The sequence below is a fragment of the Erithacus rubecula genome, assembly GCF_903797595.1.
Source record: "Erithacus rubecula genome assembly, chromosome: 2".
Taxonomy (NCBI): Eukaryota; Metazoa; Chordata; class Aves; order Passeriformes; family Muscicapidae; genus Erithacus; species Erithacus rubecula.
In genome coordinates, this window is record NC_136685.1 from 8,718,522 (window position 1) to 8,737,540 (window position 19,019).

Here is a 19,019-nt window from a genome sequence, read left to right on the forward strand (position 1 = left end):
GCAGCCTGCTGTGCCCCACACTGGGATTTACAGTAGCACAGACTAAATATTATCCATCTAAACTTATACCTAGAGATCCCAAGCAAGCAAGGCTGGAGACATTTCCTTCTCAGCTTCTAATACCAGAATAAATTAACATGAACTTAACAAAGAAAAAAAAAGAAAAATATACATACTGTATTGTTGATCCCTCCTTTATGGGCTACACTGGTGGCAGTGTTTTCTGTTTCTAATCGCCATGGCCTTTATGATACTGTACTTAATGAATTATGCTCCTCAGGAGGAGGTCAGTGAAAGAATCGAGCTAAAAACCCCTAACAGTGTTGTTGGCCAGGAGCCAACTCTTTTGGGGCTGTGTTTCTGCATGAGGTCGACCACAGCTGGAGCGAAACGACTTGCAGGTGGCTCAGTGGGCAAGAGATCACAGAGCAGTGCTCTGTCCGCCCCTCGCAGCGAGGAGGGAGTCACCTATGCCTGCCCATGGTGGCTGAAAATGAGCAGGAAACGTCTGACAATCTTGATTAAGAACTCCCAGGCACTGAACTTTCCATAAGGAAAAGGCACACTCAGATCTCTGGGCTTCGACATTCCAGCTTCCAATTTAAATACTGCTTGAGGTCCAGGAGAAAACACTAATGATTGTCCTTATGATGTTAGGCAGTGGATGCCTTAATAAAGATGATGTGCATGGCCCAGTTAGCACACCAAAGCCTGGGCAGTGAAGTAGGTATGGTCCATTTCCCCCCCCCCCACCTCCAAGTTTCATTCAGAGAGAATTTATAGGTTTTATTTCAAAAGTAGCTGAAACACACTAAGTAATTTTCTGGAGTGTTTTTAAACTATTAATTTCTAAATTACATGAACAGATGCATGTGCACAGTGGAAAATAGCATCAAATAGCTTGGGGAAACAGAAGAGCTGAACGACCTGGCCAAATAAAGTTAGGTTCCACTAACAGCCTGCTTGGACAACTCCTTTCACATCCCTGGGAACCCCACCACTCAGCCGTTCAGCTTCACTTTCTTGTAGATTAATCATTTGTGGTTTTGAAAATATATAAATCTTAAAGATCTGCAGAAACAGAGGAGCAGAGGGCTTTTCCACACCTCAGTCGACAAAAACTACTGTCCATTTGCTGCAGGACTGATTTGAGGCTCCTTAGCAGGGGAGACACAACCGTGATGTGGCAGCCAAGGATGAGGATTTGGTGACCCCCCTAAATGCAGGCTGGGAGCCGTAGGGAAAAGATCAGGGAGCTTGGGGATGGTGCTCAGAACAAGCACACACATCTTCCCATCACAGCAGGGACAGCTCTGCCTGCCCAAGGCCCATTGTCAGGCTGCTCACCAGCAAAGCTGACCTCAAACCCAGCAGAGAGCAGGGCTGGCTGCATGGCTGCAGGGTAGAGCTCACATTGGATGGACTCACCAGCTCTGCTGCTGCTGCTGCTCCTGCTGCTTTCAGCAACTCTGCTCCTCAGCATTCTCAGCTACCACCACTGAGAATTATTTGCTGTTGTAGAAATAGTGTGAATTAGAAGGAACACCATGAGTGACTAGCACAGCTGGTGCTCTTCTCCTGAAAATATTAAATCAATCCTATTCTAGAAATTTCTGTGAAGGATAAGCATACTGAGTCATTGTGCTGGGAGTCCTTAGGTTTGGTGGGACTACAAGGCAGACCTCTAAATCTGGGATCAGCAAAATGTTTTGCTGAGCCCCCTTAACTATATTCAGTGTTTTTTTATCCAGTTATGGTGAAGCAGGTTGGCATTGATACAGTGATTAAAAAAAAATAAAAATAAACACCTTAATGATTTCTGCCATACTTTTCTATGTAAATAAAATATTCATTCTTCAAAAGTAAAAAGTGAAAGGCTCAAACTATGGCCTCCTGTTCTTTAGCAGCCCTCCTTACTAATTTCATTTATCAAATCAGAAATGAGAAACATGTGACTAAGGTGACCATAAAATGATTTAAAGAAAAATTTGAAACACACAGAAGAAATGGAGAGATTACAGGTAAGAGCTGATAATTTGTAACTGAATATAACTACCAAGTTAGTTAAGTAAGAAATAAGTCGGTGTGCAAAGAACTGGCTAAAAGTTATAGAAAATATCAAACTTTAGTGAGCACACTGTTTTGGCTCTTGATTTACCCACTAAGTCTCACAATATTTACAACACAATTTTTTCTCCATTTCATATGTGCAAAGACTTGCAAATTTACAGGGACCCAAACCAGTCCCACACCTCCTGGAATTTGATTACATTATAGACATGCCCCTGTAATCTAGAAAGAGTCACACAGAGGCAGAAGAAGCTAATGATGATAGGCATATTCTTAATTATCTTTACCCCCATCTCACACTGCAGTACTTGTAGTACTTATGGACAGCCAGGCCATGGGATTAATGACTAGAAAGAGTCAGTGGCACAGTATGTTCAGCAAAGCACCCTCAGCTCTTCCCATCTGGTCTTTAATCCTCATTCCTGCACCCTTGATCATTAAGTCTTAATTTACTGCAGTTTAAACAAAAAAAAAAAAAAAAAAAAAAAAAAAAATTTAAAAAAAAAAAAAAAAATATAATGAGTAACATACAAGCTCATGTTCCTGGTAGCACTCATTCCCTATGAATTCCCACTACACCTAGGAAACTGTGGGTTGATTTTCTGCATTGCTAATTGGTGAGCACAGCCAAAGAAATTCCTAGCAGGTTTTCATCTCTTGAATTTATTTACCACCATGGAAGGGGAAAGGGGCTGCTCCTCTGGGAAGGAGGGAGAAATTGGAAGGATTACATTATTTTGACCTTACATTTGAGCTGACATCTAGCACGGTACTAAATCAGTGACTTGGCACAGGAGAGGGGATTAGCACGGGTGGGTTACAAGCAGTTTGCAGGAGTGCAGCTGTCCTGTGGCTACCAGTGGATGTCAGTAGAGGCTCCACTTGCAAAGGAGCCAAATGGAAAGAGACAAAGGAAAGAAAATCCTCCAGGTTCTCTTAGTATAAAGTGCACAGTGCACGAGGTGTCTAAAATGGCTTGTCTCCTCCAGCTAATGATTTAGGACTACAAGCAAGCAACAGTACATTGAAGGATGTAGCCAAGCTCATTGGGCTACTTGTAATTCTTTATGCTTTCAACTTTCAAAACAACCTTTTTTTCAGTTAATTTTAAATCAATGAACAAAGTCAGGAGGTCCACTGTTGGAATAGTAGAGATGCTGGACGCAGATTTCAATGAAACAAAATGTATAGCAACTTCTCCCTTTCCTCCAGCCAAGCAGCCACTGCTCCTGGAATACTTATATGCAACAATAAAAAATAAACTTCTCGAATTATTGCTTTGCAGAGGTTGGCTTGCAATCTTTTAATAAAGTAAACAATGGACAAGTGAAGCACAGGGTTTTAGCTCAACTCTAGAAAATGTTATCTAGAACAAAAAAAACAGACAAACAATCCAGCCCAAAATGGAAAGGATTTCCTTTGTTAAGTTACAGCCCATAACCTCTTCCAAGCAAAAGCTGACATCACTTCCACAGTGAACATTCCTGGCCATGGAGTCACTGCTAAGAGTGATTGAACCCTGAAATCACAGACTGATTTTGATGCCATGGCTTATGCTGAAAAACACAGATTTTATGGGCAATGAGGTACTACAAAAGAAGAGAAGAGGTATCACCATTTAAAGAGCTTTCATCCAAGAAAGTGGTGGGAAAACCTCACAAGAATTTCCCTCAAAATAAATTTTTAGGTCTTTCCATTATGAAGTAATGCAAAAATAAGTTTATTGATTGAATAAGAATCTGAAACTATAATAGGCTGTGAGAGGATGAAAGCATTCATATTCCCATAACAAAGGATTGAGAATCTTTCTTAGTTATTCCAGCTTGGGTGGATGCTGTTTGGTTTAACATTTTTTGCTCTTCCATTCTGCCCAGTCTGAAAATACAAATTAATATAGCTTATGTGGTCAATAGAGTTGGTCAAGTGTTTCAAGAAAATATTTTTTTCTCCAGAAAAATGCCAGTCCTAGAAACTGACATGTTTCATGGGAACACACAAGTTTTAAAAATTTTCTGTTGGGAAAATTTTCTTAGGTCCAGAATGGAATTTCTGGTCAAAACCACAGGGAGAGAGGGAGACAGATCTATCTCATAATAACAAATACCACAATGATCATCTTTCCTCATAAATCAGTCCTTTGAGGCCTCTAACTCTTTTTCAGCCCAGTTTCCTACACAAGTGTGGAAAGTTACATGATCACAGGATCTGTCTTTGTCTCTCAGTCCTCCATTAGAAACATGGGGAGCCATTGGCCAAATTCAGCAGAGGTTAGTGTGCTCTGTTTGGGAGTTCTGGATAAACCAAGGGCTGAGTAGAGGAGAGAGATTTAGCTACTCTGCCCACTGTGGGAAAGTTTTCAGCATGAGAGCAGACATGAATCTTGATTTCCAGCTTGTGAAAGAGTCCAGCAGATGTGAGGTGGGGAGCTGGAGATGCTCCAAAGACACAGAGGGGTGAGGTGGTCACAGACACAGAGAAGGAAGACTGAGATAATTGCAGTGATAATTGGGTGATGAGAAGAGGCACATGACTCATCCATAGGAAACTTGAATTCTGTATTAGTTTTCCCCAGAATCACCTGCACTATTTTTCGGTAGGTTGTCAGCATTTTCTTGACAATGCTCTTTGCAGACCTGAGCAGCACAGAAAAGAAAGCACAGAACTGTAAAAATATCTGCTACTTACCTCTTTTTTCAGTGCAGAACTATTTGCTACATCTTTCAGCACTGATTCTTCACAGGCATCCCTATTTGCTTGAGGCACTTTACATTTTTCCCCCATATCTTTTTGCTTGATTTTATATCATTGGTATTCAAGACTCTATCTCTGCCTGAAAATACTAATTTCTGTTTTTCTGGCTCCTTCCATTTGAGAAGACTCTCAAGTCTTCTCAGTGTTGCTTGTCAATTATTTCCCTTTTCCCTTTCTGTAGCTGCAGGGGCAGACTCACCATGGATTATGAAGATACACTGGCCATGGGTATGGCAGACAGGGAAATCAGGACATGAGAGATCAGACTCACTGGGCAGAAAAAAATAACAAGCTTTCTTTTTACTGAAAATGAGGAAACTTCTGTGAAAAATACCAGAGAAGGCTATTATAAATGAGCAGGTATATTGCTGTGACTAAAACCCTTTTGACACCAATTTAGCTACAGTAGAGGAAGATTTGATTCATCTTCTGAGTATTTACAGGTATTTTCAAGGTCTGAATGAGCTTATTTAAAAGTGTGATTGACATGTATTGGCATCTTCACAGAAACCTAAATAAATATAAAATAACTCTAGAGCCTACACCCAACTGGTTCATCTAAAAATATTTTATGATTGGAACAGGCCTTTTTCTTGTAGTCCCTCAGCAACAGAGTGGGTGCAATATCCCTCTTAACAAAATTTATCAAAGGGATGTGCAAATTCAAAATAACAAGAAGATAAAACCAGCATTGTTCATAATGAGTTATTTTATAGGGTGTTTCCCATTTTTAGCTTCAGTGTTCTGGTAATTTAACACATGGAATAATACCAGCTAGTAATTTTGGCTTTGAATGATGTTATTTTATGTCTTATGAGAAGTTAATTGCATCTTAGACACAGTGAAAAAGGGAAAAAAAATCCCTGAGATATGGGACAGGTTTTTTTATATTATTGCTTTCTATTCATGCAGCACCAGTCTGTGCTAGACCAAGCAGAACCAAAAATGAGGAGGAAAAAAAAGTGGACACAGCAGGTGTAACAGAGAGCTGAGACCACAGAAGGGTGCTATCATTTTATACCATGAGCAAGCCTTCCATAGCGACCCACAAAGAATGTGGCCTTTGAAGCAGCCTCACTAGAATTAGTAGCCTTTCAGGAAATATTACTATTGTTCTGAATTCCACTTGAAAATTTAATTTGCCCCCTGTTATTTTCAGGCAAATTCCAGCAGAGCTTTATTCCATGAAATCTACGTAGAAAAATTGTCTTGATCAAGGAAATTCATCTGCCTTTGTAGGCAGAGTGATCTGTTTATCATGTGTGTGCTTATCTGCTCGAGAGAAAATGTGCAGATGTAATTCACATGTAGGGTGTGTGCCCTGTACTGGAATCAAATCCATTCTACAACTATATTGTATGTCAGGAAATGTCTCATTAAATGGGAAGTGTTGAATTTTAACTAGCAACTATTAACTACTGAGTATTGAGATGTGAAAATTCACAGTTTGGTCTTAAAAGCATGCATAGTACTGCAATACACAAAAGAAAACATGATGTGATGCAACTTTCATAATAACAATATGCCAGAAAAGCAATTGCCTATTGTACAGAAGCCAGACTTCAATTCTGAATGCTCTTGATTTGAGGAGTGAAAATCAGGCAGCTCTGAGCTGAATCCCTGTGTGGGTGCCAAAGGCAAAGGCAGCCAGGTGTGATACAAGGTGACTCAGTTGTCTTCCCATCACTGTGCCAGGGAGGAGACGTGTCTAGCTGGTTCAATCTGTGACAATCAGGGGTGGATGGCCTCCAGAAACCTTCTCAAGCTTATTTTAGCAAATCTATCAAGTTGCTGATGAGGCTGCAGTAGCAGCAGGGCAGTGCAGGAATCCAGGGTGCCCAGAGTCCCTGTGGGTGCTCATGTCCCACTCTGACAGTCAGGAGTGCCCCTGTGAGCTGCTGCTCAAAGCCAGATGCTGCAATGGATCTAAATGCCTGCATTGCACAAGCCTTGCTCATTTGCAGTGGCTCCTGTTGCAAATGACATGGGTTTTTTACAGATATTACCCAATTTTAGAGGGAAGAAGTCCTAGCTAGATTTGTAACCCATTAGCAACCACCTCTTAAAAGTATTTAACTTATGAACTGAGGCCCTTTAAACAATATGAAACATATTATGTGGGATATAATTTGGAGAAGAAATTAATAAATTGACATATTTCTGCATTGAAGAATGTAAATGCTAGTTAAAATATGTCAATGAAAATGACAGTAATTGTCCAGCTCATCTGTGGTGCAATTCTGAAATTCACTACTTTACAAGCACAAAACTGATTTTGGATTAGATTCTGCTGAGATCAGCTAAAGAGTCAAATTTGTCATTGCAGCTAAAAATAAAGGTGAACATTAATTTTTCTGCTTTGATATAGTATATACTGCATATTTCTTTAGAGAAATGTTCAGCAATACCACTTTGTTCAAAGCCATGTGTAAAAAGATCACTGGATTTGTATTTTTGTGTCATGCTAACTTTATTGTTTTGCTTTGAAATAGTCTTCAAAAAGGAAATGTGGAAGTTTCTTCCACCCAGCTGTACAATGTTTCAAACTATGACTGGTGCTGGCTGTCACACTGTGTTATTTCACACTGCCATGTCTGAAGAGTTGTAACAGAATATGGCAGAACACAAGACATATCAGGAATTCAGGAGCTGAAATACAAATTTTGGGGGAAAAAAAAATTTAATTACAAGTTCTTTGCAAAATCCAACCAAGTAGCAAATATGTGACAAAGTACCTGACAGCCAATTTGGAAAGGAACTTATACCACTTCCTTCCCTCTCTCTACAATTAGTGGGTGAGAGGGGTCTGTCAGCAGGGAAAGAAAAATGTGGAACTAAGAGCAAGAAAGAACATGAGAGCTGCCTACATGGCCTCCACTTTGGTTTGGGTTTTGTTTTTTTTTATTTTCTTTTTTCTCCTCTGGGTAGATAAATTAATACTTCATGGCATTTTCCTTTTTTTTATTTTTTTCTGTGGAAAATGTGGGTTCACAGAGACCAGACATTTTATGACTTCTAATCAATTCCAACAAATTGTTCATTAACAGAAAAAAAAACTGGAAAACACCCTAGAAGTTGAAAGATTTCTGGTTTCCCATTTGAAGTGACTTTAAGCTTTGAAATGGGTTTCAAATGTATTTTTTTAAATGTCAAAAAGTAAAATGCCTTAGGAATCAAAATAATTCAAGTGAAACAAAGCATTTTTTTACTCAAAATATTTTCAATTTCTTCTGCTGAATAAAAATCAAAATAATTTAAATTGCCTTGACTGACAATATTTCCCTTCCACACTTTCTGAAATGCCAAGCTAAAACAAAATTTATTGCTTTCACCGAAATGTACTAAAATCTGCATAAATCTATCCAGCTTTATGTTGGATATCAGTCAGGAAAAGCAGGTGGAAATTCAGACTCAATCTGTACATGGGAAAAAATTGAGGTTGAGGTTAACCAATAATCTGTTATAGACAGTGTACATTAATTTTAGGAAGTAGGACCTGGAAAACAGCTTCTACCCAATAGAGCTTGCCAGAATTGTTTATAATGATGCTAAAAAAAAGAGCACTTGGGACATTCCTCTTATTTGATCAGAATTTGAATCACAGTGAGATAAATAGCATCAGATATACATATATGTGTGTTTTAATTACACTGTAATTTCAACTTTTGCTGCAAAGCTTTGCTGCATCCCAAGCAAAGGTCACATTTCCAGGCACCTGGGGAGCCTGGCTCCCTCTGCCCTGTAATGAGGATTTTACCCACTTTTCACTCCTGTAACTGCAATGCAGCTTGGTATAATCAGGGTAGACTTTAAAAAAAGGTAATTTTTAATATCTTAAATATATTTTCTTTTTCTCAACTGGACATAGAAGATATTTACATGTTTAGCAATTCTTTAACTTGGCAGAGCTGGGAAGAACTTTTAATAGTGGACCTGCCTGTTTCCAGTCTGACATTTGTGTGTCTGGTCAATTTTCATTCTGATGTGTGTAGGTATGTATGGTGTGCACACATACAGCCCAGCTAACAACTGATGGTAAAGAGCTCATGTAACAGCTTGGCTTCTAGGATCTGCTATCCACTGACTTTGGGATCTGTGCTAGCCTGAGAACACATCACCCTTGTGCAGGGCTGTTCAAGGCAGAAATCTCCTGCTAGACCCAGAAGCAGGACAGGGGGGTGGGTGAGAAGATGACTCCTGCTTCTCCAGGGCAGGGACACACAGAGCTGCCATGGCCTGACCCCCTCCCAGCGGGGCAGGGTTGAGCAATGCTGCTGTGCAATGTTGCTGAGGATTGCTACTGAGCAATGCAATGCTGCTGTGCAATGCTGCTGTGCAATGCAATGCTGCTGTGCAATGCTGCTGTGCAATGCTGCTGAAGATTGCTACTGAGCCATGCAATGCTGCTGAGCAATGCTGCTGTGCAATGCTACTGTGCAATGCAATGCTGCTGAGCAATGCTGCTGTGCAATGCTACTGTGCAATGCAATGCTGCTGTGCAATGCAATGCTGCTGTGCAATGCTGCTGTGCAATGCTGCTGAGGATTGCTACTGAGCAATGCAATGCTGCTGTGCAATGCTGCTGTACAATGCTGCTGAGCAATGCTGCTGTGCAATGCTGCTGTGCAATGCTGCTGAGGATTGCTACTGAGCAATGCAATGCTGCTGTGCAATGCTGCTGTACAATGCTGCTGAGCAATGCTGCTGTGCAATGCTGCTGTACAATGCTGCTGAGCAATGCTGCTGTGCAATGCTGCTGAGCAATGCTACTGTGCAATGCAATGCTACTGTGCAATGCAATGCTGCTGAGCAATGCTGCTGAGCAATGCAATGCTGCTGTGCAATGCTGCTGTACAATGCTGCTGTGCAATGCTGTTGTGCAATGCAATGCTGCTGCACAATGCTGCTGAGCAACGCTACTGTGCAATGCTGCTGTGCAATGCTGCTGTGCAATGCTGCTGTGCAATGCAATGCTACTGTGCAATGCTGCTGAGCAATGCAATGCTGCTGTACAATGCAATGCTGCTGAGCAATGCTGCTGTGCAATGCAATGCTTCTGTGCAATGCTGCTGTACAATGCTGCTGAGCAATGCTGCTGTGCAATGCAATGCTGCTGCACAATGCTGCTGCACAATGCTGCTGAGCAATGCTGCTGTGCAATGCTGCTGTGCAATGCTGCTGAGCAATGCTGCTGTGCAATGCAATGTTGCTGTGCAATGCTGCTGTACAATGCTGCTGTGCAATGCAATGCTGCTGAGCAATGCTGCTGTGCAATGCAATGCTGCTGTGCAATGCAATGCTGCTCTACAATGCTGCTGTGCAATGCAATGCTGCTGAGCAATGCAATGCTGCTGTACAATGCAATGCTGCTGAGCAATGCTGCTGTGCAATGCAATGCTTCTGTGCAATGCTGCTGTACAATGCTGCTGAGCAATGCTGCTGTGCAATGCAATGCTGCTGCACAATGCTGCTGCACAATGCTGCTGAGCAATGCTGCTGTGCAATGCTGCTGTGCAATGCTGCTGAGCAATGCTGCTGTGCAATGCAATGTTGCTGTGCAATGCTGCTGTACAATGCTGCTGTGCAATGCAATGCTGCTGAGCAATGCTGCTGTGCAATGCAATGCTGCTGTGCAATGCAATGCTGCTCTACAATGCTGCTGTGCAATGCAATGCTGCTGAGCAATGCAATGCTGCTGAGCAATGCTGCTGTGCAATGCTGCTGAGCAATGCAATGCTGCTGTACAATGCTGCTGTGCAATGCAATGCTGCTGTGCAATGCAATGCTGCTGTGCAATGCTGTGCCTGGTGTTGGGGCTGGGTCAGGGGTCTCAGTTCCTCTCCAGTGTCTCTGCACTGGCCCAGTGTAAGAACCCTCTGCTGTCCTGTCTGAGCTGGCTTTTCCTGTGGGCTCTGCTCCTGGACCTAAAGGATTCCCTTTTTGCTGCAGAGACAAGCAGTTAATGCCAACCCAAAATGCTTCATGTAGGACGCACGAGCCCATTGTCAGAGGCAGCTGGGCTGTAGCAGCTCTGCTCCCTGTTTGAGCTACTAAAGCCTCCCTCTCCATAATGTACTTTAACTCAGCTGCAGCACCGGAGGTTTGGGACAAGACTACTTCAAGTCCATGGCAAAACAATGGCAGAGGCCTTCAAACACTTTGCAGGAACAGATCCAGAGTCCAACCCTCACAAACATCTCTTGGCACTGACCAACTAAATAACATGGGCATAGCCATGTAACTCAGCTTGCTGCAGCCTTGCAGCACTGACACAGCTGATCTGATGTACCTAATCCTGTAGGCAAATGTGAAGTCTATTTGTACATCTCCAGTGGCCATTTGCTCAGGATCTCTGAGCACAGGGCAGCTTCACTGGAGATGTTGAGCTTCTCCAACAAGCTTGCCAATTGACTGGAATTCCTAGACTAACAGCCAAAAAAGCAGCAGGACAGTGTATGATGTATAAAGGTTTGCAGCCAAATATGGTGGAGTTGGCACCTGTGACTTTGGCTCAGCACTGCAGTTCCCACTGTGAAGATCAGAGATTATTGCTTTAATAAGCAGTTCTTAAGTGAGGTACCTGATATCTGTTGTTGCAAGAAAAGGAGTGCCAAAGGCACAAAAGATGGGGGAGTTTTTTTTAAAAAAAAAAACATAATCCTTGAGGCTTACCATTCAACTTGCCTTGGATTTCATTATTCTTGCAAAAAAATTCTTTGTGTTTTTCACACACACACACACACACACACATATACACACAAAAGCACACACAAAGAGATTTCTCAGTGGGTTCCTTATTAGTTGAGATTTTGCAGCTTGCCAAGAGTGCCCAGATTTCTTAGTCCCATTTTACAAGAGTCAAAACTGCAGAAGGTCTCCAAAAGTTGATATTAACTTGTTTGCAATAGCACAGCACTTCCAAAGACAGACATCACCATGATGTTAGTTCATAACTCACTGATGCCACTGGGACTCTGTAAAGATTCTTGTTCAAAGACTTCAATTAAGGCTTGTGGTTCTTTGAACATCAGAAGTGGGCACATTTATGTAAATGTATTATGTGTGGGCCAATTCTGTTGGGCATTTTTGTAGTTTCTATAAGTTACACTAACATTAAAATAAAAAGTGAAGCAAGGTGATGTTCAGAAAGAAGTTAATCTGTTTAACTTCAGAATGGAAACATTAACTGTTCAGTCTGAGATTGGGGAATAATTAATCCAGATGTAAAGAAAGAACCTTTGTCTTTGAATCTGTGTGCTGTATTTTTGAATAAGTGTACATTTATGAGCTATTTTATGTATTACTCATAGTGTCATAATTGGCCACGTATTCTTCAGTTATTATAGCTACAATTAGAATATCAAACTTGGAGAAAAAGATAGCAGATCAGTGCTGCAAAAATCTCTCTCCTTAAAATCAGAGGTTAGATTTTTTAAGATTACTCCAAATGATGCCTCTTTCTGAAGCACAGAGGATCACACTCTGTAGTCAAGTGAAATTTCAGAGCAATGTGACTTGTAGTACAAGTAACTATCAATCCTGGGACCTGTGCAAAAGTTTCAGAAGAGTGTTTCCACTACCAAATGGGAGCAGCAGCTTACAAAGGTGAGTCTGTCCCAGGCTTGCCAGCAGATGGAGTTGGAACAAGAGCCTTGATATGCATCATCATTAACATGAATAAGGTTCTTTTCTGGAAAGCAGCACATAGCTGGTGTACTAGTGACACCTCCATTTTTAATATAACAAGTGTGCAAGATATAACTGGAAAGAGATTTTTATTCACATCCAAGTGGAACAACACACTTGAGAAGCCTGGAATCTGTGCTGCATGTCTAACACAATTTGGTAAAGGCAAGAAAAAAGACAAACATGGCTTTTTCCATTCACAAGCAACTGACTGGGCTATGGAAGTGACTTGTAAGGCTTTAAACTGTTTCCAGAAAAAGGAAGGTTATGAATGACAAAAAAAAACCACTATGCCAAAGAATACATTGTTACAGATCCTCTTCGCATACAGCTAATTATTACAGCAAATTTCTCTGACTTATCTGCATTAATAAATGCAATGACAAAAAGGTTACTTGGACAGTCAGAGACTGAAAACTTTTAGAAACTATTTAATGAAGCCAAGAAGTTAAGAAGAGATAATAAAACATCACCTTTCCCCTTCTTCCTGGTCAGTTGATGTAGGAATAAAAGCTTCTCACCTAAAATAATAATGGAAAAAAAGATGCTAATTGCTTCCACTTCCATGAGACATATGAAAAAAGACTCACCCTCTGACTATTGTATTTTGGTATGAGGACATTCCACGAGTCTTTACATTGGAAGAAGCTGTTCTGATTGCAGACCACAAACCTCTCGTTAAAATTCTTGGAGCAGAAACTGATTATCTGGCTGATACGTTACAGAAGTGGACATTAAGGCAAAGCTCTTATCATCATGATATCATAGCTAAGCTATCTGAAAAACAAAGCAAAGCTGTACTTTTCCTGTTGACTATTAGAGATGAAAAGGTTACTGCAAAGATTCCTTCCACGTACTGCTCCTGCCTTCCTCCCCCTTTGGGAAAGTGGGACAATGTACTTTGAAATGTGTCCCTCAGCAGAAGTTCCTGCTGCCTTCCAGCATGTGCAGCCTTTAAAACCCACGAAAAGTAGGGGAGAAGTGTTGCTGTCTGGTGGGGCAGTTTTTACATTCACTCTGTATGGGTGCAAATGGCTATAAGGTGCTGGACAGTGAAGGAGCAAGAACCTGGAGCTCAGAGAGATTTGGGAATTTGACCACAGACCAGGCAGCCATCCTGCTCACCTGCAGCCCCCAGATGGACTCTGTCAGTCACTGCAGCACTGCCTCCCTCCAGATGCTCTGGTAAATTGGGAGGAGCTAATTATCACACACACATACACATACACATACACAGTTAATTATCAGTGGCCTACCTGGGCACCAACTTTGTTGTCAGAAAGGCTGGACCTTCTGCTGTGAAGGCAAGAAGTTTAATTTGGAAACTAGAAGGCTTAACCACCAACAGAAAGGAAAATTGTGTGATCACCTAAAAGTTTTCTTCAGTATCCTCTTCACAGATGCTTTACCTGACCACAGAGGATGCACCCAGAAACAGGTGGAACAAAGACCTTTATTAATTTTTGAATTACATGTCTCTTTACTTTCACTTTCTACCCCTAATCTGGTATTCTACTTTATAAATAAAGCCTGGAATGAAAGATCACTTTGTCCTTTGTGATCTACCATGCACTCCTCATGCACTCCTACAACACCTGCTCTGGCCACTGAAGCCTCCTTAGCTGCTCTTTGACCCTGGCAATGCTCAGCAGGGCTCCTTCCAGTTTGCCAAGCACCCAGCTCCTTGCCCTGAGGGGGGACAATACAGCTGACTCTGCTCAAAGGTGTTTCACAAACTAGATAACACTCAGGTAGATTTACCTGCAGTGTTTAATCTAGGAGGAGCCATGGGGCTATTTGTATGGTACTGTATATATAGTGTGTGTATATATGTAGATATATACATATGAAAAAATATACATATATATATATATGAGAAAAAATACATATGTGTGTGTATATATATATATATATATATATATACACACACATATATATAGCATATAAACTATTGTGTATATATACCAGTGCCACAAACAGCACCAGCACACTGGCATATGCAGTGGTATTCAAAAAGCTTCTCTGTGAATTTATTAGGGTACTTCCTGGCATATCTATAGCCCAGGTCAACTAGCAATCTCATAAATTTCTGGGCACAGTCAGGAAGTTAGCAAAAGCCAGAAAACATTCCCAAAAAGCTGTTTGGATCTGACCCTCCTTTTCAATAGGAAGACAGAGCCAGGCTGCCAGCTCTTGAACTGTTGCATTTATAAACTGAGGTGTAAACTCAGAGCTCACCTACAAGAAAAGAACCTAGAACAAAAGGTACATACTAAAATCTTTCTGGAAAGAGACAGAGAGAAGTAACTTTTTTTGCTCTGCTGAATTGTTTAATGGCAGAAGCTCTAAATTAGGGTAGGGGAAATGATCCTTGGAGGATGAGTATCTTCACTCACCTATAGTCAACTTCAGGGAATCCCTGCTCATCCATGGTCCCTCTTAGCATAAGAAAGTGTGAGATCCTATATGCAAAAGGGCTTAAATTCAGCCATGCCCACTGTAGATTTGCACAGCACCTGATTTTTTTACATCACTTCTCAGTGGAGGAGGAAGGATTTGAATCTGTCACTTCACAGTGTCCTGATCTGCTGCAGGAAGAAGGACACCCTACACACATCCCACTTCAAGAGCAAAAAGCCCTTCTAACTTATCACTAAAACCAGACAGCACTATTTCACCAAAGACAGCCATGTTACAGGTCTCCTGAAGGACAGAATTTATGTTACTAACTTTAGAAATATGCGAGTGTTCAGCATTTGGCAAACAAAGGCTGCTCAGAGTGTCCCAAATCAGGGTCCTCACCCCTGGGCATCACTCTGCAGAGTGCCTGGGCACCTTCTCCAGGCTCTGGAGCCCACTCATGATCCCAGGTTCCTTCAGCTGCCTTAAGAGCAGCACGATAGTGACAATCTTCTATGGTTCTTAGGCCAAGGCTTATCTGAGATCCAGACTTTTCTGCAAATACCTCCTAATCTCACTTGGATACCCTGCAGCTCCACATATTTCTGTAACACATGCTTTTAAAAGTGAAGGTCCTATTTCTTTTCTCATTTATGTGCATGTAAATTCGGTGCAACTTCACTGAAACCAGTGACTGAAACCCACAAAGCAAAACAAACTATAGGAAAAATGAAGCTCTGCATTTCTTAGTTTCAGTTCTTGTATGTGACAAATGATTCTGGGGCCCTATTTTAGAAGCATCTAACTTGAAACAGCTTTGCAAACCAGAGTACTTAATGCTGTCTAACCATCAGTCTTCTGCAGGCACCCAGAAGTGAAGTCTCACTCTTGCAAGTCACTCTTAAAAATCTTGGCCATTTTTTCAAAGGATGTGTCAGGGTCTCAAACAGATGCAAAAGCAATGACCACTCAAATAGTTTGGTGTTTACAGGTTCATCAATCAAAAAGAAACACTTTGATCACCTGACATGATTCAAACAACATACTTGATATCTGATACCGGACCGAGATCATACAGATCTAATAAACTTTTGGCTCCTGCAAATTTCTTTTAAAAAATATAAAAGAGGATCAGTTATAGAGAAGTTGATTAATATGCACTCTGTTCAAACAGTCCGGAACATCTGTGTATTAAATTCATTTATTAAATTATACCAATCTGTATTTTAATGAGTAAAAGATACTTATTCTGCCATCCATCAAAATAAACTCAGGAAATACTTAACATTATAATCATTTTTCTTGTTTGAACATGAGTTATGAAATATGAATCCCACACTAAGAATGCTGTACTTGCCATTATGATCAAATATGTTTTTACAGGTGCACCAAATATTCTGTTTTCATTTCATTCTCAAACTGTTGAAAATATAAACCATGTTTTATATTTCTTTGGTAGGTAATATTGCCTTTTTCCCCCCACATGGCACCCATTATTAGTGAGTTATTACCATGCCTTTTTTTTCAGACACACACTACATATCCTAAAGTTGCTTAGTAATGAAAATACAAATTTATGTAACATCTAGTATCAAATAACATCTAGGGCACACTTTGGCACTGAAAGGTTTGGGGCACTAATAACTTTCAAGGGCATGGTAATATTGCCAGATAAGGTGTATACAATCTGTTGGGTCAAGTTCAACCTTTTCCCACTTTGTGTTTTTGGCCCAAGGAAAGTTAACTTTCAGGTACAGCAGGGTTCAACACACGCATGCACAGAACTTTTGTTTCTTATTGTTCTGATAATGGTGAATTTTATTTCCATTTTCTTGGTCTTCTTGTATTAGAAAAAAAAAAAATGAAGAGGAAAAAATCCTGGCAGACGGACAGCAAGCACAGCTGGGACAGCAGGTGAGCTAAATTGTAGATTTCTTCCCAGTATCAATTTGACACTGTATCAAACACTAAGTATAGTCATTTAAAAAATTCCTTCCTTCTATTTTTACAGAGTGGATATTCTCAAAGAAAACAGTATTTGGGAAAGCAAAGCAAGAAAAAACAAGATATGACTGCAAGGCACAAAGCTGCTCAGCTGGAACTGAGTCCACACGCCCTGGGCTCTTCCTTGGAGCTGCAATCCAGCACAGAGGTTTGGCACCAGGGCTGTAACAAACAGGTAAAACCAAATTAGCAATCGAGGCTACAGTGCTACTTTCAGTGAAGAAGTGGGAACTTCTCCATTGATTTCAGTGGGAGTAGGTACAAACCAGGAAAGAACACATCAGCAACACAGCCAGCACATTAGGAAAAAAAAGCAGTCACATTCTGGAAAGTCCATGTAACCACACATTAATCTGTTTTCTTTGTAAAACATATCAAGAGGTTAGGAAATTATTTGGTATTTTTTTGGCAAAGGGGGAAATCCCTTTAAGGAAACCATCACCTCATACAGGTGCTACCACAGCAGAAATTATCACTGTGCCAAAAATACAGCTGGGGCAATGTTAACCCTTGTACAGATACATGGAAACCAGCTGGTAGAAGGAAGTTCTACCTTCTCTTATGGTGAGAGATAAGGAGTAGTAACTCTGTCATAGGTGATTATGTCCAAACATGTCCAAGTATTAGCAGTATTCAAAAAACTAATTTTCTTAATAGACATCTCATCATTGTCACTGCATTTATGATTTTACTCCCTGTCTAATTAGTCCATCTCACATACAACATTCTAAGTAATTTCTTATTGCAGATCCCACTATTTTTGTCCTGTAGGAACAGTTTAGGTAGATTCAGAAAGTAAAGAAAAGCCACTGGTCTGCATTCTCTAAATAACTAATACATTGTATTCTTAACTAATGTTTGCCTTGACCTTCTCCTCCTTGAAAAGGCATTCAGACATGACTGAAAGACTTAACATGATACAAAGAAGCTATCACACACTGACCTGTGTTATTAAAAATATTAATTGTGGTCATTGAAGAATTTTCCACATTATATTTAAGCAGAATTAATCACTGAGAACACTTGTGCATCAGACTTCAAAGATAAGAAGCAAAGTAAAACACATCTTACAGGGACATTACCACCTCTTGGTCAACCAGAAGCATCTGAAAATTAAGCAAGTTCCTATCTATTAAAAAAATCCCCACAAACAGCAGATTTTTAACAAGAGAAACATTTTTCCTGACTTCTTATTTTTATTATTTGAAAAGCACCTTCTTGGATTGCATTCTATGGACAAGTTGGAAATATTTTATATGTCACATTTTCTAGTTGGGATGATCAACACAGATTCATCATTAAATGTAAAAAAAATAATTAATTAAGTTTTCTAATAGTTTTCTCACTTCTACTGAATGCATCAAGAGGGAAAACTTTGAGCTGGTGAAATGATTTCTTCATCACATCAGCCCCACATGATTCTAGCAGGAATCCCTATCAATACAAAAATCACCTTTGTCAGCAACAAACAGGGCTTTAACAGTCATGATTCTTATAAACCCCTCAACAATAAGCATATAAAAAAGAAATCTGCCTTATGTGGCAACCCAAAAATCCAGTATGGATTGGGCATGCATCAGAGACAATACTTAGTTAAATGCTGAACAAAGCTTATCAGGAATACTGAGGATGCTCTAAGTTATTTACTTGAGTCATTGAATTCTTTCAGGGCATGTCTTTCACTTGCAGATCTCTCATTGAGCTTCAGTTTTGACCCTCTTTTTCAGGCCTGCCACACATCTGAAAGTCTGGCAATTATTTTATTGCAAAGCACAAACTCACACTCTTCTATAAACTTGGAAAAGATTGAATAGTTTGGTAATTTCTCCTCCTTGGCCTCTACCCTGATTAGTAAACCAAGCAGCATAAACCAACATAACAAAACTAAACCAATGAAAGAGTCAGTGAACTATTCCTGGACTATTTCTTACCTGACCAAAATCTGGAAGGTAGATTTTCTACTCTTACTGGAGAGGTTGCTCAATCTTCTGCCATTGTAAGGAAACTGAAATAGTTTCCATGTGTGTGTGGCTATCCTGCTCATATGAGAAACTGGCAGAAAGTGTTTTCTTTCTTTTACTCATTAGAAGCCAAATGTCTACAAAAGG